The sequence below is a fragment of the Episyrphus balteatus genome, chromosome 3 (assembly GCF_945859705.1).
Source record: "Episyrphus balteatus chromosome 3, idEpiBalt1.1, whole genome shotgun sequence".
Classification (NCBI taxonomy): Eukaryota; Metazoa; Arthropoda; class Insecta; order Diptera; family Syrphidae; genus Episyrphus; species Episyrphus balteatus.
Window position 1 is genome coordinate 136,607 of NC_079136.1, and position 25,333 is coordinate 161,939.

Sequence of the window (25,333 nt, forward strand, 5' to 3'; positions counted from 1 at the left end):
TCAGAATGGAAGTCGAACAAAAAAAAAAAAAAAAGTAGGTACAAAAGAAAAAAAAAAAAAGAATACAGCAAAACCTAGAAAGAGGACAAACGGGAGGCATGTATCTCTATTGATGTTACTGCGTCCCATCTGCCACCCTTCACTCTCGAAGAATTATTATTCTATTCAATGAAGGACATGAGGCGCGCATGCAGTTGACACGCCGCAAAACCAGTCTAGTCGCCATCTCAACTCGAATTTGACGCTTATTGCTGTTTTTTATGGGATTTCAATTTTTCGTTGATTTTTTTTTGCACTGCGAGAACCTACTTTTGGTTGGCTAACAATAATTTGATAGATCCGAAAGCTACTTTTTCGATTTAGACGCCGTTGCTTGAATGTTTCGTTGAATTCTTAAACTTGATTGCATTCGCGGTGTAGGATTTTGTTTGATTCATACTTCTGAGGTACCTCAGAAGTAAATTTTTTTTTTTTGCATAAGGTGATGTTTTTTGTTTGGTAAGAGGAGAAGAGGGGTCCGCGAATATCTATAAAATATTCGCGCGCACTCGTAGGTACGCGTTTGTGTGGCCTTGACGATAGAAATAAGCATCCAGGAACATAAAACCAAAAAAGAAAAAAATATGTTCTCCTCGCTACAGTGACTCAAGTTTTCCAGAGCGTCTTATGTTTAAACGTGCCTCAACACTTTTATTTAACATGTGGTTGGCGATGGCAGCTTCGAGTTGTGTTTCAAAAAGTAAAATTCGTCTTGATAGTGAAATTATTTTGAATCGAATAGCAATGCGATACCTAACTAAAAAATCACTACAAAGAAATAATTCAATCGCGGAGTACCTACCTACCTAAAGCTATGTTTTTGAATACATTTCTTGTGACAAATAGTGATTCAAAAAAATAAGTGAATGGTTTTGTGATTTTTTCTGAAATGTGAAAAGTGAATAAGGAGTAACTTTTCTCTACTTAACCGGAATTGCTTTAAAAAGTGAAAGGAGGTTAGCTTTGTTGAAAATTTTATATAAAAATCTCTCTTCAGTATCTTATATGTACCATCAAACCGTCTTTTCATTGTATCCTTTTAAAGTGTTACTAAGTATTTCAATATTTTAAGATAAAGAATGATTTAGAATTAAAATTGAGCACTAATTTGAAGTAAAATATGATGTGAAAAATTTATTGCGTAAAAATTAACAATAGCGACGGCTGAGAATCCCTAGCGTCTGTGACAGATTTTTCTACAAAATCAAAACAATCGTGTAGTTTTGTTTCAAAACAGCCGTCATAAATAGAACATTTTCATTTAATTGTAACTTCAGAGATTTTTGTTACTTAACTTATATTTTTGAACCGGAAAAAGTAATCTTTCAATCTATTTTGTGTTTTTTAATAGTTCTACGAAGGCTCTAAAAATATGTTGCAGCTTAAATAAAAATTGACAGATCTTAGACTAGTATACTTATTGCTACAGCTACACAATTTTAATCCAAGGGCTAAGGACTAGTTAACAGATGGTTTTGAAAGTATTGTGTGTATTGATAAGATTATTTTGAAAGCATGTTCTAACCTCTGTCTGGTTTCTTTAAATGACATACTATACCTATATCTGGTTTCTTAATTTTTCAAAAAACCAGAAAACTTAAAACAAAAAAAAAATTAAAAGATTAGTTTTTGATTTTACTTGAATTTCATGTGATATAAAACTGCGTACTTTTGTCTTGTCTTTTCGTAATGAAAAAGTGTGACTCTATTTATTATCTCAAAATCGATTTTAAAAACTCTTAGATCCGTTAGTTAAATTTAATTTTGTTGGGTGTGTTATAGAATTTTTATTTGAATTTGGATGTCTTAATGTAATTTTTAACAAATGACTTTTGTATTGATTGTTAATTTTTAATTTTTGGTACTATCATTCTATCAAAACATTTAAGCTGTAAAATGATTATAAAATGTTGTAAACCAATACAGTTTGATTTTATTTTCTCTCTATGGTTTTCTTCTTGAAGTCAAACGTAACTTGCAGGCCCTTAAATAACAAGAATATTTTACAGTTTGATTCTAAAAGAAACTAAATAATTCATCAGCAGAAATTATAACAGATCTCTTTACTGTGCATGTGCATAATATCAGAGATGTAGCCTAGAAAGCCTGCGCTTTAGAAGAAAGAAATAGGTACAGCCTTCGGGATCATAATATTTCAGAAAGAAATTTCTAATTCTAATATAACTAATTAAGGGCCAATTTTTCAATAGTCAGTTAAACAGTCTGTAAGTATTTATTCCCCAGATAGAAAAAAATCAATTTTTCAACAGTCAGATATAGCTTATTCCTTGGAATAAAACATTTAATAGAGGAACTAAACTATCTGCTTCTTTCAGAGACGAATAAAAATTATTGTAAGGAATAATGTCAACAAAAACAGTGTGTCAAATGTCAAAACTGTTTTGAAGAAAATATTGATAAAAAATACAGCGGAACACAAGAAATCAAAAACAATTATGAATAAAAATGACAATTTATTTGGAATATTTTTGAATTTGACATTTTGTTATTCTTAAGAATAGCTAACTGGGTGATCTTTCCTGATTAAAAAATTCAATGTTTGTTATCTGATTGCTTATGAGCCTAATATCTTTATTCGTCAGCCAGTTAACTGACTGTTTATTAGAATATTGAAAAATCGAGTATAAGAAATAAAAGAATTTATTTCGTATTTTAAACCTTATAAAATTGTACATAAGACTCAAATAAAAAATATTTGTAGGTACAGTTCGAAACAAAAATGTGATTCTTTAGCTGGAACTGCACACAGTTCTGTTGACTTTGAGGAAAATTTCGTAGGTGAACTTAAATTAAGATCGATTTGGATACTTCAATTTTACATAGCACCAACACACGAAAAACGAAACTATGAAGATAGATTATGATTTTTTGTAGTTTGCGCACATTTCATATAATCTAATTTCACAAAAGACAGCGGAAAAAAGGGCTTTCAGCTTCGAAAATTTGCGTGCGTTTTAACAATCCTCTCAATAGGTTTGAAAACTCATTTGAAGTTGTAATACAAATATGCTAAATACTTCCACTTTATGGTATACCATGCATTGGAAACAATTCACTAGAAGAAAAGACTTCTATATTTATGTCAACCTCGAAACCTTCTCGAAATTATGTAACGTAACAGTCCATCAAATCTGTACTTAACTGTTAAGTTAAAAGTATCACTATTTTTTTTATAAAAAAAAAAGTTACGAAGGAAACTTTCATTTTAAAATATAAGATGTATGAAAAGTATTCAACTAAAGTAACTAAAGCAAATTATAAATGAACCCGGCCGAACAGCTCTGATTTTGGCGTAGGTAATTAAAAATACTTAAAAGTCTATAGATTAAAAATTGCCAATGTTGCCGTATTGTTTTTTAAAATTAAAATTAAATTTTTTTTGAACAAACCCATTTTCTTTTCTTAATGATAGCTAAAGATTCTCTAGGTAATTTAGGGAAAAAAATATAAGGGAGTAAGGGACAATCTTCCATCGTTTAAGCGATAAATGCAATTTTCTCAGAAACTGACTTTAAACACAAAAAAGAATATTTTGAACACAACGGCAACACCTACAATATTTACAGAAACGTTTTTAAAAAGCCAGAATCTCATTTCTATCTGAAAATTTAAATCCACTAAATGTAATCAAAAGTTTTTGAAAGAATAGTCCTCAACTCAAAATTTTGCCAGAAAAAAAAACGTTATTACAAAATTTTAAATGGCTTTTTTTTAACTTTTTCGTAGTAAAATATGAATTTATTTAGAAAATTTTTTTTGGCCATTATCAGTTATATGAAAATTACTTCAATTTCATCGGATTTTCTTGATAAAAACTGAATTTTTGCATTGATATTATTGAATTTCTCAATGACTTTGGCAAATAATAACATAAAACTTTTGCTGAATAAAAAATAACTTAGTATTTAAATGTTGAACTTTAAAAAAAATAAGTTAAATTTTTTTCAAAACTTCTATTAACAAAAATTTCTTCGAAAATTAAATACTTTTTAATTTTTTTCATAAACCGTAATACATTTTGACATTTCCTTTTGTAATTTCAAATCATAATAAATGTGGCCAAAAAAAATTGAATATAAATGCAATACGAACAAAATTTTTAAAACGACATGTTAAAATTTTGTCAATAATTTTCTTTTCAAAAATCTGAGTTCAATTACCATTCTTTCAAAAGCCCTTCATTCAATCAACTTAATTTTAATTTTACAAATATGACTAAGCTTTTAACTTTTTAAAAATGTATATTTAAATATTGTATTTGTTGCCGTTGTGTTCAAATATTTATTTTTGTGTTTGAAGTCAATTAATAAGAAAATTGCATCTATCGCTTGAACGATGGAAGATTGTCCCTCACTCCTTTATATTTTTTTCCTTGAATTTCCTAGACAATCTTTTGGCATCAATTAATTTATGAAATTTAAACAAAATTTTTGAAAAAAAAATGTTTTTTTGTTCACAAAAATCTTCAATTAAATTTAAAAAATCAAAACGGCAACACCGGCAATTTTTAATCTATAGACTTTAAAGTATTTTTTATTAAATACGTTTGAAAAAAAAGATCATCAAAATCTAATCTGTTCGGCCGGGTTCCCTAATATTGCCATTTTTTGAGCCTTATTAGTTACTCCACTAAATAATTTTGAGAGAAGAATACAAAATTTGCCTTATAAATTAAGAAAAAAAATCAAGACTTAAATTAAATATGGTGGTAATGTTCGATTTTGAGAATTGTCCACTTCGCTAGGTGAATCATAGACAATTTTATTGATTCATGTAGAAAATTTGTTCAAAGAAACGAAAATAAATTCAATCGTTTGTGTTTCTAGAAAAATAAAAACAGTATAAATTCGTATTATGTTTACTGCTATCACTCGTAGTAATACATACCTACTTGTATGTCTACATTGAGTACAAACTTATATTCAGACATTATTTCAAGATAAAAAAAAAACATCTAACGCTATAACCAATAACTTCAATAATTATAATGATTGTTTACATTCATTTACTGGATAAAAATAACCTAATTATGTACGCTGACTATATAACAAAAGAAATTTTCAAAACCCTTGAGTAAACATTTCACCTCTGCTAATTAGGAAGACATTTGTTTTATTGTACATAAAGATGCCTTATTCGTAATTCTTCTTGCATTTACTCGTTTTCCTATACCAGGCGGCGAAGTTATGAATGAATTGCTTAGGTAGATATATACATATTACTCGACGGACCAGAAGTAAATGAGAAATTGGATATTATATTCTGGTTTATGACAGGAAGAAGAAGGCGTCAACATCTTATACAAATTCTTAGGTATGTTTTAATGGTCATTAAAACTCCGTTGTTCTTAACTCATAAAAATTAACAAAAACAAAAGTCTGTCATTCAAATGTTTGTGCTGCTGAAGTTGTAATAGTATTTATTGTTTTATTTTAAAATATCCAGCAGTTTTTTATGAATAAAATGAAGAAGAAATATAATTTTAAGGAATGACAAAAACCCGCAAAAATTTTTACTGGAAAAACTTATTTCGTCATTCCTTTGTATCTACTAAATGACAACCAAAAACGCATTCAAATATTACAGCCTCCAGTAATTATGATAGAAAATTCTTCGTAGTGATTTGATATCCAAGAAACAAACAGAATTTCTACTTTTGTAAACTATTTATAGAGAAATTAATATTGATGTCTATTTAAACTCCCGAGGTGAAATAATGTGGGCCTAAGTACCGCGCACCAACTACCACAACATCACTCGCACTCGGCTTTGGCTTCAAGTTCTAACAGTAATAAGCTTGTTTGATTCAGTGTATAATCCCAACTTGCCATCAGTCAATGTATTAGTGCAGGTTTTTCCTATAGTAGCTTTGTAGCGGTTAAGTGCCTCTCGCGCGTCTTTAACGCACTCGGTGTTATTTACAATTTAAGTGGATTCTAAAACGTCGAGCAAATATTGAATTTTAATTTAAAAAAAGAAAAAAAAAACCTTCAGCCTCACCCGTACCACTCTGGCTGGCTATTGGTGGTTGTTGGTTGATGGTTGGGCCGGATTCCGTGCTGCTTCAGTATTAGGCACAAGTCGGTGTATCTCTTTTGGATATAGGAAGGGGTCAGACGAAAGATGTGGAACGATTTTTTCTGTTAGTTTAAATTTTAATTTTTGTGTAATTTCTCGAGTACCTACCTTTATGGATAATAGCGGTGAACATTGGCTTTGGCAGATAGTCTGGCACCATCTCCACTTTATCAACCTGTTACGTAGGTTGGTCGTCGTCGTCATCGATTTCGATTCTGTTTAGTTTTCAACTTTAGCTATTTGTTTAGCTTGGGAAGAGACTTCAATGGATGACGATGAACAATAATAATATCGAGATGGATAGAGGATTGTAAGTGATATGTATCATTTGTTTATATCTACTTAGCGATAGTTTTTTTTTTTTTTGTTTTTGTTTTTAAATAGAAATGGTGTCTTTAAACCGATGAGCATAATGTATACCTACTTGAATTTCTTAAATTTTCTATTGAGTATGCTGCAGATAAACAAAATGAGCATAACTGCAATTTCGTACTTTCCCTTATAGGTGTTCAAAAATAATTTAATTATTAAAAAAAAAAAAACACTCTTCAGCGTAGTCAATGGTGGACCGGAAATTTTCTTTCCTTTTATTTGTTAAAAGGTTTTTTGTATATTTTTAAAAATACTCATTGGCATTCGATATTTGTAAAATTTCGTTGAAATAGTTAACCATTGTCTTTAGTATGAATTTAAGAAAAGAGCCAACGGTTTACATCGATTAGGTTTAGGTTATTGGTACTCACAGTCGGCTCCTTCTAAGTCGAATTTCCCTCTAACTCGAAATTTTTTACCATTTACAATAAAAAAAATTTGAACACTGAGAGAAAAAACGCAACGTAAAATGTAATATGTTCAACATTGATTTAATGTAAAAAAAAACTAACATAAAATATCTCTAAATTAAAATTGAACCAACAACGTAAGAATTTGTTTTATTTTTGTCGGATTTCTGCTTTTGTTGCATTTTATCACACTTACCTATTTCCAACAGTGAGATAGCATGTGGTAGTCGAATGTAGTTATTTTGCTTATAACGCCTTTAAAAAAAATATGTAGATGAGTACACTGAACCAAAAAGGTACATAAAATTAATGAATTTGTACATTAAATTAATGTAAAAATTCATGGCAAATGAGCCAATGTAAAAATTCATTAAATTTAAGAATCTTTTTAAGAACAAATTCATAAGTGAATGAATATTTCTTAAAAATTAGGAATAAGTTCTTAAATTTTATGAATTCTGTTCATACACGAATTCGAAAATTTTTGAAAATTTTTAAGAAAAGTTTCTTAGATTTTAAGAAAAATCAATTGAATCATAAGTTGTAAGAACAGAATAAATGCATTTGGAAAAAATTGTTGAGAAAACAACTGAAAAGCTTCTTTATTTTATTGTTTTCAGATGTTTGACCTTCAGATAAAAGAAAGATTATGTGAATTTGAGTGGAATGAGAAAAAAATGCATTTTTATCGGGTTTTGGTAGACAGGTACAAATCAGCGTTTGAAATTTCAACTTAAAGTCAAATTTATAATGAAAATAACATATAATTTATTTAAAACTAAGGTTTCAATGATAACAAATTAACTATCGGTAGAGTTTGAGTAATCAAAAAAAAGTGTTATGCATAAGAAAATAGTAAAACAAAAACTTTTATTGTGGTTTAATTTTTACTTGAGTAAAACATAAAATGCGAAAAAAAGAAAGGTTCGAATGGCTTCCTTCGGTAAATTTTCACTGAAAAAAAACTTTTTGAGCCCAGCATTTCGAAGGAAAGGAGAATGGGCAAGTTTGTATGAAATGTGGACGTTGCGCGGCCATTAATGAATTTGTTATTTTTTGATGTAATTAAGGTTTACGTATATTGTGGAGAAGTTTTATCCTTGTGACGTACTCCAAAAACGGATAAAATGCATTTTTGCATATAACACTTTATGCAGATTGTCTCAAAGTTGTATCTTATGTGTGTATTGTAAGTGAAAAATACCATACTCTCTCATTTTTCCTAAATCTGAAGACCTTTATCTTGAATATCCAACCACTAGAACCCAAACTATAAGCATTTTAAAACAACAGTTTCAAAACTATTTTGAGAGTTTCGTTATTCAATTTTTTGTTAGTTTGAATTGTTTGAAAACTTTCGAACAAAATCTTGAAGTGGTTGTCTTAAAAATCTTATATTATGAGTTCTATTGGTCGGATTCTCAAGAGTAATGACTTCAGACTCAGGGAAAATGACAGAGCATCATATTTTATATTCCACATAAAAATATAAACCAATTTGTAGTTCATACATTGAATAATGCATTAACGATACTAATACTGCATTTTCTTACATTCTTAACGCAATACTGCGAAACGTCCATAGTAAAAGTTTTTCCTAAGTTATAGTCCTCTCATTTGACTAATTTTATTAATGGCCGCTCAACGTCCAAAATGCCCATTTTCCTTTAATCTTCGTTTTTTCCAATAAAAAAAAAGTTTCTCTACAAATATTTTAAACACAATATAATCAAAATTATGCTTTATTTACGAGATATGTATATTGAAAAATTCAAATAGGGGACTTTTGCACCCATATCTTAAATTTACACCCTCTCATTTAATAGCACTCAACGGTTTTATCTTCTTTTTTAACACATTCAACGTTTTCTCCGCCTTAAGCCTGTGAACGTCTTAGTTGCTTTCTATAAGACATAATCGATAGATCCTGGATTTATTCTGTTCTTCAAACTTATAAGATTTTTCAACCCTTGTAACTTCGACACCCAAAATATTTTTTTTTTGTTTTTGGTTTTTTTCAACTTAGACTTAACTTTTTCAATGGACGATTTAAATCTTGATTGGTATTTTGTAGTATAATAGTGTATAGTAGTTTATGGGTCCGTCTGCAACCTCCTGTCTTATACCTACATTATATTTTAACACAAAATTTTAAATATATTCTTCAAGTCGGTGTCAAAATCATCAATTTCGTTACCTAATTAGTTCTTTCACCAAATTGATGTGAGAAAAAAATCCAAAATCATCAGTTTGTTTATTTTCCTCATATCAACGAAAATATTTAAGAAAATAACAACACACGTTCCTGATCTTCTGTTTAACTATAAATGCACGCTGAAGATGAAGATGAACAACACCACAAAAGCTCTTAACGTCTAATTCAATAGGTAGTGATGATGTAGGTAGTATTGGTCTTGAATGAGGATTCAAGACCAGATTCGACTCATCATCGTCTCCATAGTGTTACATCATCGATCGTAAGAAGTCTACAATACCCAAAGATCAAGAATGCCATGCACAGAGTTAAAAAAAGATTTCATATCTTAGAATATTCGGATTGGACTGCTTCTGATCATTTATGCCTTACACTGTCCTCCTGATGAGATGCTTTTAAAAGATGTGGCGCTTATAAGAGACTCTACTTGACCCTTGACAGTGAAGGTAAATGCACTGCATGTTGATGAAAGACCAACGACTGCGTTAACATCGGTGTTATTTTAAACAAAAATTCGGGAAAATAATACAGCAAGAAAGTGTGCTCAGTCAACCCAGCAGCGCGTTTCAGACCCATGGCAATAATGAAGGTTAAGGTGCTTCCTTCACGTTCAATGGCACTCAATGGATTAAAAAAAATATACGCTGAGAGAATCTTTCTATCTTGCCGAACTTTGAACGCCTTGGGTGGCCATAATGTTCATAATGTCCGGTTCATACTTCACCTTATAGCAATAGAACGCAGGTGCACGGCCGATAAAAGACAAAACGAACACGTAGAGATGAATTGTGTCGTCGCTCTCTTCTGATAGTTAAGTGGGTATAGGTAAAATATTTACCCAAACACTTGAGCGAAAATGGATTTATTGTAAAATTTTGAAATTTTAAAAAATACCTATAAAAAATCGGTGAAATAAAATATGTCTTTCAAGAAAGTGATGTTTAAATTTAATGGATTTATCTTTTGGCTTTAACCATTTGCCTACATTTATAAAATGTAACTGAAAAATTATAGGTGTTGTATTACCACACCTTAGAGTTAAGGCATAAGGATCCAAAATATTTCAAATCGTAATGCTGTAGAAAATGTGTAAATATTTGAGACTGTTAAACCTCATTAAATATACGAAAAAAATGGTCTAACAGGAAATATTACATAGGTTTCAAGTATAGTTTTCAACATATAAAAGACTTTAAACTTCCCATTGTACTTCTTAAAGTCTTTTATAAATTAGGTGACTTTTCTTATATTTAAAATAAATTTTTACATTACATTACATTACATATTAAACTAGTCTGAAGATAAATCTCCGGACTAGAAACACTGCAGCTTCGGAATCTAGGTCCATTTTGCTGATACAACACAAGACATTAATACAACACAGAAAGACAAAGAGAGAAAGAACGAGAGAAGAACATACAACACTGAACTACGTGGCACAGAGGAGGAGACATAGTTGAAAATTGTCTCATGTTATCGCACAGGTGTCTTCAGTTAAGCTGGCGATTTAGAAAAAACTTCTGAGCCGACCGCTGGGTTTGAACCCACGATGTCTGGCTCTGAAGTCATCCATCTATTCCTCTGTGCCATGGCCACCTGCAATAATAAATTTTTTTATTGTAGACTTAAAGTTTTTATTTTAAGTTTATTTTTGGCTATCCCCTTCTTTAAATTAAAATGTTAAATAACTAATAAACTATTTATAAATATCAAACATGGAAACTTACTAGATACAAAGAATATTTGTTGAAAGAAAAATCATTTATGATTTTTACAAAATAAAAGATACAAATAAAATAAAAATGACTTTAAGCCTATAATAAAAAATTTTATTTTAAATAAAATATAAATTATAATATAAATTTATTTTAAGTACTTCTTGAAGTAAATTCAATTCGTCTGTATTTTTTTTTTTTTTTTTTTTTTTTGTATTGGAAGGCTGGTGCCTGCAGGTGGTCCCATTTCAATTTTGTTCAGTTTTGGCTACAGAAAATATGAAAAAAAAACATAAAACCCATTTTTGATCCATGGAAGTCGGTTTTGTTTTTTTGATAAAAATTATTATCGAGCCAATGTATGTAGTTGGACCTTAATTCTGAGTACGATGGCAATGACGTCACAGCGAGCTGCCAAAAATCTATCGAGCATGCCTTGTTTTCTGTTTATCATGTTTTATGTTAGTTTTATAGCTTTAAGCCATACTAATAATAGTACATTACCTTGAAGTGAGGTATAGAACTATTGACGCGGTTTACCCGAAAAGCACTCTTCTTATAAGTTAACTAAAAGTTCTAAAGTTCTAAAAGTTCTTATAAAAATAATCTTTGCGTTTACGAAATTTGATGTCAAAACTGTAAGTTTAAGCTGGAAACTAAAGATTTCGTTGCTTGAAACTGTTATCTTAGGAATAGCTATATAACATTTCCAAGCTGAAGTAATTTAGAAAATAGAGATTAGTTTTGTAGGTGAATATATGTATATTTACTTTATATCATCTGAACTTGGTTTTATCTTAATGTAGATAAACATCCAAATGTAACAGGATGCTGAATTGATGTTATTTTGTTTTTATAACGTTGTTGGTGAATTTCATGTCGGCAGTGTTCACAAAATAAAAAGAAAATAAACCGCGGTTACTTTTCCAACAAAGAACTATGAAAACAAAAGAAGGGAAAAGGAAACAAAGTCCTCAACATTCTACATCCTATACATACATCCATAGGTACATAAACACACATACAAACGCAAGTTAGGCATAAAATATTGAGATGGGGATGACCAAGACTGTACGTCCGTTGGTCGGTCGGTCGACAGCAGCAGCGGCGCGGCGGCGACTGTTTATTGCACAGACATAAGGACGTAAGCAAGCACAGGCACACAGTCTCTATTTACTCAACATGCTTTTACGCTGTTCGCAGGATAATGGAATAGCATTTGCTTAGGTAAACTTCCTTTATGGCTCTCTTTGTCTTATGCGGTGTTCCACTAAAATGTTTTGGAATCTGGTTCGGATTGTTTTTAAGTTGTGTGGTAAAATTAATATTGTTTCTCTTTTTTTTCATTTGGTTCTGTAATAATTAATTAGGTACTGTTTTTCTAGACTAGATAAAAGTGTTTATGGTTTTGTCTCGCCACTTTGAACGAATTGTTTTATCTGGGGTGTGAATTTCTATTGTATCTTACATATATGTTTATGGACTTTGTAGGTAGTATTTTTTGTATTTAGATACATTTTTCCAAGTAAAAGTTATGAATAAGCTAAACTTTAACATTGTGTATGGTATATAATTAAATTATGTATGTTGTATGGTTTGAGTACTTGTTTGTAGATACATATTGGCCCGTATGCATAATTTTTTATATGCACAAAATGTGGATAAAAAGCATTTACTATTTTTTATGCGATTTTTCAAAATACAGCAAAGTTCAACAAATCTCAAAATTAAAGATTTTTAATAGTTTTGTTCAATATTTCATTGACGATCAATGTGAAGTAAATAAAGCTGAAGATAGTTGCTTTTAATTTAGCGAAGAATAAATTTAAAAATATTGAGTTACCACAAAAACACTGCTAATATAATATAAAATATAATATTTTTAATAATTCCTGTTAAATCATAATATCTTCAATCATTTCATTGTGAAAAACGATTATTTGAGAAAAATTTAATTGAAGTTGCAGTGAGGAGAAATATTTCCAACTGAGGGAAAATCTAGAAACATTGTCGTTAACTATGTATTTCTTAAGTTATTATCCGAAATGATGACTTAAGCCCTCATCCTTTGGAAGTGGTATTTTGCTCATGAGTAGATAATCTAGTACTTTTTCTATTTAAACTACTCTACTCATGCTCTTCTGCCGGAGTAGATGGGAACTGTGTTGAAAATGCGTTCCATTGAATATTTTATTCAGATTTAATAGCTAGAACCGTGGTTTTCTAAATTGAAAAAATGTTGCTGAAATTAATTGAATTTTAAAATCTTAATCCAACATCATGCAAGTCAAAACTACGGTTTTTCATTGTAAAAAAAAAAACACTGTAACTAGGACATGAATTTAACTGTTTAGAGTACAATTTATTAAGTAACGATGTTCTTAACCGACGACGTCCAAAAAGGAAGAGGTTACCTATCAATTTGTATGTGTCTGTGGGCTGAGTGAACTTATTTTGATAATTCTTATTCGAAAGCTGATGCCTACAGTTTCGTCTAGTTTTGACCAAAGAACTCATGAAAAACCATATAAATCCAAGTTTCATAATTTAAAAAAAATTGATAAAAAATTTGATAAAAATAATAAAAGATAAAATCGAAATGCATATCAAAATAGTGTTATAACAGTTTAGAAAATAATGTAGGTACTTCAATAAATTGTTGAGAATAATATTAATCTCAAATCTTAAGTTATTAATTTATTTATTTATTACCATATGTAAGTTTACCAAACTTTCTTAAATAATTAAAAAGCAACAAATAACTTGGAACAATCATGTTCATGATATAATATTCGAACATATTGTATTTCTGTTTTGATCAAGGTCGAAAATATATTCATATTCATTGACTGTAATTTGATGTTTGACGAAAAATATGACAAAAATCATTGTGCATGTATGCTAAACAAGGCTAATTTAGCAACTCATATTACCTGCCATTTGTGGTTGCAAAAGTAAAGAATATATGCATTTTCACTAAAGTAATTTAAAAATCGAATATTGTGAAACAAAGCTGTCTTGAATGTAAATTTATTTTAGCAATGAGGGAGTATTTATCGAGGATATTTCCACTGTAAAATCCTCTGAAGTAAATCGTAAGTTCTACTGGTTATAACAGAAATATAAACTCCTGCTCAAAATTAACGCACACTTTTTTCTTCTTAAGTTATACCCCTGTATTTTATTTAAAATGGCTTTAAAATTCTTTGGTACATTTTTTTGTGATTGCATATTGTTTAGCAAGTTGAAAATATGCTAAACTGCAACAGTATTACCAACCAAAAAAAGATAACCCAATTTTAGCAATTTAAGGTCAGAAAACTGATATTAAAATAATTTTAGTTTTTTAAGAAAACAAATTTAAAAGAATGCAAGGAAGTGACAGTTCTTTCCAATAAATTTATTCAATACTTGGTATTGTCTCCTCTAGCGCATATGACAACTTGGAGTCATCTGTTCATTCCACGAATTAACTTTAGAAGGTTTTGATGTAACTTTTCCTTCACTGCAGTTTTCAGTTCATCAAGACTGCTTGGAGGTACATTTCGGTCGCAAATACATCTTTCAACATTTCCTAGACTTGTTCTATTGAATTTAAGTCCGAATTTCTGTGTGTCAATCCAAAGCTGACATATTAAAATCTTGAAGATATTCTCAAACCACTCTAGCATGCATTATCGTGCATCAATCTAAACTGTGGACCAAATCTAGTAGTGATTGGAACTGCATGCTGTTCGAGGATATCAGTCAAGTACCTTTTGGTACTTAACGTAGTTCTAGCAGAACTCACTTACTCCGTACGTGTTGTAAACCAGGTTTTACTGCATGAAAATTTATGACTCTGCTCTAAAACGTTCGCGGGATGACAGACACTTCAGCAAATCTCTCCCAAAATCTTCCCCACAAACATTATATTCGATACCTTAAATTTAAGATCACTCCTGTCTCGTTTGAGAAAATAACCATGATACTGTGACATAAAGTTATAATAGGACTTTTCTGTAAAAAAAATATTGGATGTGCGATAACTTTGAGCAGGAGTGTATATAAATAAGTTTATCATTTAATGTGTATGTAAATTCAAAAACCTTTTTATTATTTATGTAATGTAGTTTTTCGCATGATATAATTTTTCGTAAGTTCTAATTTTAAAAAATTAATTTACTAGTAGAAAAGTGCTGTTTCCATTTTAAGAAAAAATATCAAGCCGCATTATAAAAACTACCTTAAATTTTGTATAAACTAAGTTTCAAGGACTTTGTGAAAAAAAAATAAATAAAACTCATTTTTTTTTAAATTTTAAAGCGATAGATAACGTTTATCATGCAGTAAACGCTAAATATATTATTTATCACTAAGCACCTAGGACCTAACCTTTTTTTACTTGGAATTGTTGCAGTGATATAAATAACCTTAGGTATGGTTATGATTTATGAATCATCACTTCATCAGTGGCACAGATATCTTTTTAGGGTTTCGTCGTTTCGAAACTTCAAGATGTGTTATCTTCACAGAGACGGTAAACAGTCATTATTTGTTCAAGATAAAAACTTTAATATAATATATTTGATACTCAAGCTAGGTAGATACCTATGTGTATGTGTCTACCCGTGAATTAAAAAGAAGAAAGATTTTTTTTCTTGATTGTTATCCTAAAATAAACAACAACTAATTTACATCGTCATGTAATATCTGTACATAGAAAGTATATACAATATACAAAATCTTTGAAGTAGATACCTACCTACTTATCTTTGTATGTATATAAGTATTTCCGAAAACAACAATAACAAGAACGACTTTTCTGGAATTCGTGACACCAGCTTGTTCGTGCCAATTCAATAAACTCTATTAATATCAAGTCAATGGATTGATATTATGATAAGTGCCACAGGAGCCAGATACGAGTCATTCTCTGCAATAGGAACAAAAATATCTTCATGTTGTCGTCTTAAGGTCGGTTGGAGTACTTATTATGTTCGGTGTTTTTTTTTTACATTTTTGCTACAAAATGTGGCATGAGAGTGCTAATTGGTGGTTCGTTTTATCAAATTAACAACTTGAAACTCTCATGAGTATCTGTAAACTCAAGAATCATCGTTTCCAGTTAATTTTCGTAAATTGAATTTAATTTGTATTTTGTTGGTTTAGACCCAGGGAAAGGTATATTTTAGACAAATATTTAACTTTTCTTTTTTTTTTACAGTTTTATCATGTGTTGATGAATGTGAAAAAAACTTAATTGTTTATTTTATTTTTTTAGGATTATGAAAAAAAAAACTTTTTTGGTAGGTATGTACCAATCTCGAAACATTAAAAAAAATCAATTATGTAATTCAAAAAAATAAATTAAATTTTGTTTTTTAAATAAAGGCTTTAATTTAAAATTTTAAAATAAAGACAACGGTCTTTATGTACATGTATATCCTTCGGTCCATATTTCTTCTTTTACTTTGTAGTCCATTACAATCAAATTATGTCAATATTAAAAAAAAAAACATTTTTCTCCGAAAAATTATCTATGTACCTACCTATGATATAAAGCGGGTAGCGTGCACTTAAGCCTTTCGAACCCAAGCTATGAAAATCAATATTAAAATTTGTTTTCATTATTATCGTGTCAAAAACATTATAACTAAGAAATATGAATAGCAAAAAGTTATGTTCCAAAATAATAAATAGCAAAACTAATGTGTTATTCTGTTACATGTAAGTAACATACCTACACTGCCTATGACTACCAAAAAAAGTCGGAAAATAACTTTTTATAGAACAATAATGTATGCTACTTCTTCTAAGCCAAAACGCAAAACGCTTTCTGGATCACTGAAAATAATAAATTTCGTAAAATTACGAAAATCGTTTCATACACTACATTTTCGTTGGCCCAACGAAACTTTCGTTGGCTCAACGAAAATATGTAATTTTTCGTAATATGAAAACCTTCATCAATTAATGAAAACGTTTCATAAACTTTTTCTCCCTTTTTCGTGACAAAAAATCCAATTTAATGAAAAAATTCATCGCTTTACGAAAAATTTCATACTTATTTTAAAGAATAAAAATAAGAATTTTTTCCTTACTTTATCAAAGTTTTAATTAAGTAACGAAAAAATTCATTAATTTATGAAATTCAATATTAACTAACGAAAATCTTCATAAGTTTATGAAAATAAATAATTGTCTTATGAAAATTCTTCATATACTAATGAAATATTACATCGGCTTATGAAAAAATACATCAGCTACGAAAGTAACGAAAAAACACATACAAGGCACGCTTTATTTTCGTTTCTTTTGTGCCTTTCTGGAAGTCGAAGTCACAGCTCAAGCTCACAGTGAATATTCAATAATCCCAAAAGTGCGAAGATATATCTATCACGCGGAAGAAACAAAAAAAAAATATTTGGTACTGAAAAAGTTTAAAGTATATAACCAACTAACCAAGAGGAGTACAAAAAACTGGAACTTGGGCCTCGAGCATTAGATAGGTAAGATAAATTGTTAACTAACTCCCAATAGTTTTGATTATTTTTCATCTTTTCAAAAAGCAGGTGTGCGTTGACGTTCTCAAAATTTTGGAAAAGGGACACATTTACCTGTACTTATATTCTACCCCCACCGGTGAAAAAAAATGGAAGGAATCAAACGGAATTTGTTTCGAAAAAGGTCTTATATTTAAGTTTGGAAAAAGGAAAGCAAGTAGGTACCATTCGATTATTGCTTCCTATATTAAAAAAAAAAAACTATATTTTTGTTTTTTAAAATATTCTAACTTTTTGGTTTTGGTTTGGTTTTTCTACTTTTGTTTTTTTTTTCAGATTCCATAGATGTCATTCTGATGTATGTACCTCTAAGATAAAGTTCACCATCAAAAAATCCCAAGAAGCTTTATTTTACACGTGTAAAACCTCTAAAGAGGTGGACGACTAGCTGGCACAACTGAAAAGCCGATCTCCAGCATCCAACCATTCATGATCGGCATTGGAGATCACATCAAATCCCTGAAGGACTGTATAAAATATTCATTTTCCTCCTCCTTATTTAATTTATTTTTTTTATTTCATGTATGTATTTGGTTTAAAATATCCATTCTCATGATTAAAAACTCAAATTCAAATTAACAAATGTGTTTTTTTAAGGTTACAAATTTTTGCTCCGCTCCACTTTTTTTAAATTCCAGGTTTTTTATTCCAAAGTTAAGGGAAGAAAATGTATGAAAAATTTCGTAGGTTAACAAAAAAATTCGTAATTCTACAAAAAGAATGTAGTAAATCTACTAACAAAGTAATTGATACAACGAAAAGTTTCGTTAGCTAACGAATATTTTTTCGTAATTTCATTAAAATATTCATAAAATTTACGAAAAAATTCGTTAGCCTACGAAAGTTTACGTTAATTGATGAAAAAATTTCGTAAAGTGATGTAAAAATTCATTAATTCTCGATACAAAATTTTTATGAAAAATTTCATTAAAATACTACAGTTTTCGTTAATTGATGAAGTTTTTCATTAACGTATGAAAGCCATTTCGTTGAGCCAATTAAATTTTTCACCGGCTGAAAATTAATTAAATTTTCGTTGGCTCAACGAATTTTTTCGTTGTATTTACGTAAGGATTTGGTTCAGTGATTAACATTTTTTATATCTTTTTTTTCAAAATTATGACCATAAAAAAAAAATGTGGATTTCAGTCCCTTTTTTGATAAAAAAAATTTAAAGTATGATATTTGACTGATTTTTTGTACTAATCCAAACCTACAAAATTATTTAATGGAATATTTTTTACGAATTTTAAAGATACCTATGTTACATGAGAGTAACGCTGGTACCGAAATAAATCAGACACATGCATTTTATAGCGAATAATTATTTTTTATATATTTGAGAAATTGATAAATAAAATAAATTTTTTAATGCAAACAAATTCACGTCTTCAAATATTTGTTACAGGAAAGAATTAGCATTTCTTTTTAGTTTCCCTGACATTAAATAGTTTATTTTGCGGAAATTTAAAAGTCTGTTTTAAATTCAAAGTTTTTTGAAGCCTTTGAAGTTTACAGATCGAATTTAAGTAATTCGATTTATAGCACTAGATTATTTTACTTTTAATTTTACGAAAAATATTTTCAAACTCAACGATGTTTTTATTTTAGGAAAATCGATTGAGAATTGACACAAAAAAAAAATCCAATGTTAAATCAAATTAAAAAAATTGATTTTTTTTAAATAACGATTTTCAAACTTTTATATATTTTTTTTTAAATACGATTTGTAATGGTTTCGTGTTCAAATGACATGAATAATATTGAACAATGTAAGAACAAGATGTTTTAGTTTAGGTTTTCTTTTTAAATTGAAAATAATGTATTTTTCGAAAAAAAAAAAATTGAGAATAAAATCAAAATTAAATCAACCACACTCATTATTCCAGCTGTGCCTCATTGGTTAAAAGTGTTGCTCGGAAGCAAAAGTATTCCAGGTTCAACTCCAGAAGTTTTTTTCACATAAATATATGTCATTGTTTGCTATTAAGAAGAAAGACATGAACGAAATGTTGTTTTAACAGGAACAAAATCCTTTCAATAATCCGAAACAGTTATAAAGCAAAATCATAAGTTAAATATGATTAAGCATGTTTATTTTTATTGATTTTACATTGATTTTTTTTTCTGTTTGTTACACTAGCCCTAAACATAATACAAGGACGGGAAATCTCAATCAAGTTTATAAAGAAACAATTTTGTGACTAGAAACCCTAAAACAATTTCATTTCTCTAATAGAGTTTTTAGATCAAATTTAATTAATTAATTAATTTTGTTAATTTTTGTTATATTTCAATTCAATTGTTAAAAGAGGTGTTAAAGTTTTAATATTTGTGTGCCAATTTTACAGCAATAATACATGTATTTAAGACAAACATAATTATTCATATAAAATTTAGTGAGAACTAAATCATAAACAAAAAGATCCCTATTGAAAAAAAACTTCAAACAAGCATTACTGTCATTACCAATAAAAAAAAACTTGAATTACTATTATCTCAATAAAACAAAGCTTGTCCAAAACGCAAAACGCTTTCTGGATTAACATTTTTTATATCTTTTTTTTTTTTCAAAATTATGACCATAAAAAAAATGTGGATTTCAGTCCCTTTTTTGATAAAAAAAATTGAAAGTATGATATTTGACTGATTTTTTGTACTAAAACCTACAAAATTATTTAATGGAATATTTTTTACGAATTTTAAAGATACCTATGTTACATGAGAGTAACGCTGGTACCGAAATAAATCAGACGCATGCATTTTATAGCGAATAATTATTTTTTCATATATTTGAAAAATTGATAAATAAAATAAATTTTATAATGCAAACAAATTCACGTCTTTAAGTATTTGTAACAGGAAATAATTAGCATTTCTTTTTAGTTTCCCTGACATTAAATGGTTTATTTTGCGGAAGAAACTCAACGAAGTCCTTTTTTAGGAAAATCGATTGAGAATTGACACAAAAAAAAAATCCAATGTTAAATCAAATTGAAATTTTTTTTTTTTTTTTTTAAATAACGATTTTCAAACTTTTATATATTTTTTTCAATACGATTTGTAATGGCTTCGTGTTCAAATGACATGAATAATATTGAACAATGTAAGAACAAGATGTTTTAGTTTAGGTTTTCTTTTTAAATTGAAAATAATGTATTTTTCGAAAAAAAAAAAAAATGAGAATAAAATCAAAATTAAATCAACCACACTCATTATTCCAGCTGTGCCTCATTGGTTAAAAGTGTTGCTCGGAAGCAAAAGTATTCCAGGTTCAACTCCAGAAGTTTTTTTCACATAAATATATGTCATTGTTTGCTATTAAGAAGAAAGACATGAACGAAATGTTGTTTTAACAGGAACAAAATCCTTTCAATTTCAATAATCCGAAACAGTTATAAAGCAAAATCATAAGTTAAATATGATTAAGCATGTTTATTTTTATTGATTTTACATTGATTTTTTTTTTCTGTTTGTTACACTAGCCCTAAACATAATACAAGGACCGGAAATCTCAATCAAGTTTATAAAGAAACAATTTTGTGACTAGAAACCCTAAAACAATTTCATTTCTCTAAGGCCCATTTGCTCATACTAGTCATAAATTCTCATCTTAACTAGGTCGAACATAACTCTTGTGTTTTACTTAGTTTATTCTAAGTTGCTAAAAAATATTTATGTTTAACCTAGCAATGATTTACTTTCATGATATAAATCGCTGAGAACTTCAAATTCAAAAGTCAAATCAATAGAAACGTCAAATAATTTAAATAGATTTTGAGCAATTTAGCAATTAATATACAACAATATCGTTAAATTTTCAAGTTTGTGTCTTTATCTTGCGGAATAAAAGTGTAAAAAAGTATATTTGAGCCAAAAATAAGTGTTAATTGGTTAAACAAAAATTATTCGTGTGTGTGTGTAAATGTGCTGGTGTGTCAAAATTAGTCAATGAAATATGACAGCAAAATAGTGCCTCATACAAAAAACTGTGGTGTAAATTGTACCATCTGTGGATGGTTTAAGTTAATGAATGTAAGTTTATTTTTATTAAATTGATAATAATTCATGTCCTTTGTACTACCGACATCAATTTTTGAGCGACATTCTTGCTTTTTTCATAAAATAAAAGTGCCTAGGTAGAACATAACAGCTTAAGTTCTACTATTTCTTCCCCCTAAGTTATGTTAAACTTAGAGGAATTTATGACACAGTTTGAAGTTCGTGCAAACCGTAATGTAGAACTTAAGGGTTTATGTTTCACATAAATATTTAAGACTCGTTTCAGCAAATGGGCCTAATAGAGTTTTTAGATCAAATTTAATTAATTTTGTTAATTTTTGTTATATTTCAATTAATTTGTTAAAAGAGGTGTTAAAGTTTTAATATATGTGTGCCAATTTTACAGCAATAATACATGTATTTTAAAACAAACATAATTATTCATATAAAATTTAGTGAGAACTAAATCATAAACAAAAAGATCCCTATTGAAAAAAAACTTCAAACAAGAATTACTGTCATTACCAATAAAAAAAAAAACTTGATTTACTATTATCTCAATAAAACAAAGCTTGTCCAAACACTCGTCTCTAGGTTAAAAATATCTAATATGTCCAGTGTTCTGTTTATACTTTTCATTTAACTGTACACATAAATAAAATATATGTACATCTATATCGTCAATAAAACAAATATTATAAATATGATTCACAGATCTAAACCAACAATCTGGATCTGGGAAAAAAAGCAAGCCGTTAACGTTAGTCCACTTCTATTATTGACAGATAAGCCGGTAAATTGTAAATCAACGAAAAAGCCGGCCGGTTGCCAGAAGCCGCATATCGTGATCGATAAGGTAATTAAATTAAGTTCTTATCGGGAGATCCAAATTGTTTTAACGTGTTTAACATTGATTTCATTTGTTTTCGACAACAACCATGGTAGACAATTTGTTAGCCGATAATGTTGCGGGTTGTGCTCGGTATACATATAGTGGGCGAACAGCGAATACAAACAGATCTGGTTCCGCTACGCTTCTCAAATTATTATTTAAGGTAGGTCGCTACTGTTTTTCTGATACTAACATATTACCACTCAACAAATACTGATTATTTTTTTGTTTCTTTTGACAGATAACGAATCATATCGATTCTAGTTGCGCTATAAGTGTCGTTCCACATGTCAACTTGGCAATATGAATAAGTAAAACAAGGGAGGAATGGCTCATTCAAAACGTTAATTTTGACTCGTGGTTCGTTCTTCAGCTGTCATAACCAATTTGAACACTGGGACTATAATTTGGTTACCTACTTAGCGATCTGTAACCACTTGAGTTCTGACATTAAGTGAAATGAATTTCCAATATTGTACGAACGAGTGAAAATAATAAAAAATTGTGCAAGTCACTGGACAATGAGTTTGCGTTTGAGTATTAATAAGGATATGGAGCGGGCGGAAAGTCGAGGACACGAAGAGCGTAAAGTTAAATGTCAGAACAAATTCGTTTTGGAAGGACAGCTTGGTTAGCGCGCTTCGTCTCGATGCCGTAGCGTCGATGAAAATAAAATTCAAAATAATTAAAAAAAAGTACAAGAATATTGTTGATGATGTACATAAATTGTATTTATGCAGACAACTTTTTTGGTTGAGTTATAAAATTTTATTTGTTATACTATTTTTGTTTTATAATAATTGTATACTCTTCAACCTTACACACATACACACATTATTGTCATTGTCAGTATTCTATTAAATTTGAAAACAAAAATTTCGGGTTTTTTTATAACGTGGAAATAAAACAATTTTCATAGATCACATTAAAATTATTTAAATTTTATTTTATTTGAAACTCAACATAAGCCACGAGAAAAAATTACAAAACAACTAACAACAGTACGTATACATACACACTTATTTTGTAGAGTATCTAAAGTATGAATCTGTTGGTTATAACTTCTGTTTTTAGTTTGTATTTTGAGATGTGTTAAAATCCTTTTTTGTATGCTTTACATTTAACGGTAAGGTCGACTTAAATTTCAAATGTTGGTGGATGTAAGTCTTGAATTTAAGAAAGCCCATTCTCAGAATCTTCTTTTATTTTTTTAAAAAATGAATGCTTTGTTTGTTTAACCCGCCAATGGTGACGCACTGGTCTGTGAGACTGGGTGTACTAAAAATTGCGAATAACTCTACTCGCCGTTATTGTTTTTTGTTGCTGTTTGGAGAAACTATCCCGGTGACCGTGCGTCACCGTTCATGAAAAAAAAATAATTAAGGATTTAATATGAAGAAAATGGGCCTAAAAATCGAATACTTCAAAATACCAATTTTTGTTTTTTTTTTTTCTAAGTTTCTAATGTCGAGAGACAAAAAAAGCCCAATTTTCATTAGTAAATATTTTATGTTTTATTTTATTTTAACAAATGTAGTATTAAAAAACTTGTTATTTTGATTGCACTAAGAAAAAAATTTTTTCAACCCAAAAATAACAAAAAAAAAATTTTTTTATTCAGTGTTAAAATTGTTGCTTTTACACTGTGATTCGTTTGTCCAACGGTAGCCCAACTTTTTTCAAAACAAATTTTTTTTCATATCAGAAACGGAAAAAAATTGTGATTTTTTTTTCCTGTTGTGGGCTAACGAAAAATAGTGATGTAATTTGTTGGAATCAGCATGGTTAATTGAGAAAAAGTGTAAAAAGGACAATTTTTACACAGAAAAAAAAAACGAATTTTGATTTTTAAGAGGTTGGTACTTTGAAAAAAAGTTTGGATATATTTTACTAAGCATGTAGCTTTTCTAGGTGATATATTATGGAAAACCAAAACTATCAATGACTTTTACACTCAAAAAAATATTTGTATGGTGTGGTTTTTAAGGTGAAATATCAACTTAAGCTTCTTAACAGGATTGTTATATGGACTGCATTCACTCAAGTAAAAATTTTAAGTCAAATAAATAACATTTGGGGTGCAATGCAAACACCAGTGGATTTAATTTATTGTTCTTAATTATAAATTGAAAAAAAGGTCACTGTGGTGTATACGTACTTTTTTTTGGTGTTTTTGATATGAAAAAAAGTTTTTTGTTGTATCTTTTGAAAAAATAGTGGAATAAAGAAAAAAACAAGTTGGGCTATCCTGGGCTAACGTTGGGCAAACGAACCACAGTGCAAAACCAACAATTTTTACACCGAATAAAATAAAAATATTTTTTTTAATTTTTGAGGTAAAAAAAAATAATTCCGTTATAATTTTAAAACTAAGGGTGTGCTAGCGAAAAAAAAAAATCTTATTCTGGACTAATCTTGGGCAATCGAACCAGGCAGATTTGAAGAAAAAAAAATAGCATTTAGGGGTGCCAATTTCACATAGCGGTGAATTTTTCCTTTTCCCAAACATGAAAAATGGTTTGATGGATAAAAACTATCGATTCTACAAATGCTTATTTCGCAGGTTTTAATAAATCGAATCGCTCTAAAAAATACTAAGTTGAAAAATAAAGTCGATTTCAAAATAAAAAAAAAAAATTCATTTTTAAGTTATACCTAAAGTCCGAAAATATCGTGCACTCAAAATAAAAACTTATGAATAAAACAACAATAATGGGAAGAGGAACTTAAAAAAATGGAATTTAAAAAAGTGGCCAACAGTAGATAAGAGAACTATTTTAATGCAAAAAGTGATGAATATTGTCACCTAAACATTTTTAACAAAAGTATTTCGCTAAATCCTGGAGGTACTAGAAAGTCGATATCTAATAAGTGTATTTATTACAAAAAAAAACTTAAAAATCTAACTTAAGTATTTCAACGGTGTTTCACTATACCATTGTTAGAATGGATAAGTCAATACACATTTTAGACAATACTTCACAGAGGAAATGACTCCATTTACAAAGAAAACCAGTAGTAATTTTTCTAAATTTTTTCAAACG

The 25,333-nt window shown here is 29.0% G+C and overlaps 1 long non-coding RNA gene across 1 annotated transcript; it reads left to right on the top strand.

Moving 5' to 3' along the window:
* The first annotated feature begins 101 nt into the window (after nucleotides 1-101).
* Nucleotides 102-22,814, top strand: LOC129917154 (uncharacterized). Its single transcript, XR_008772592.1, has 4 exons — nucleotides 102-995; nucleotides 22,112-22,253; nucleotides 22,343-22,452; nucleotides 22,531-22,814. It is a non-coding gene; the product is annotated as an uncharacterized LOC129917154 (long non-coding RNA).
* Nucleotides 22,815-25,333: the final 2,519 nt, after the last annotated feature.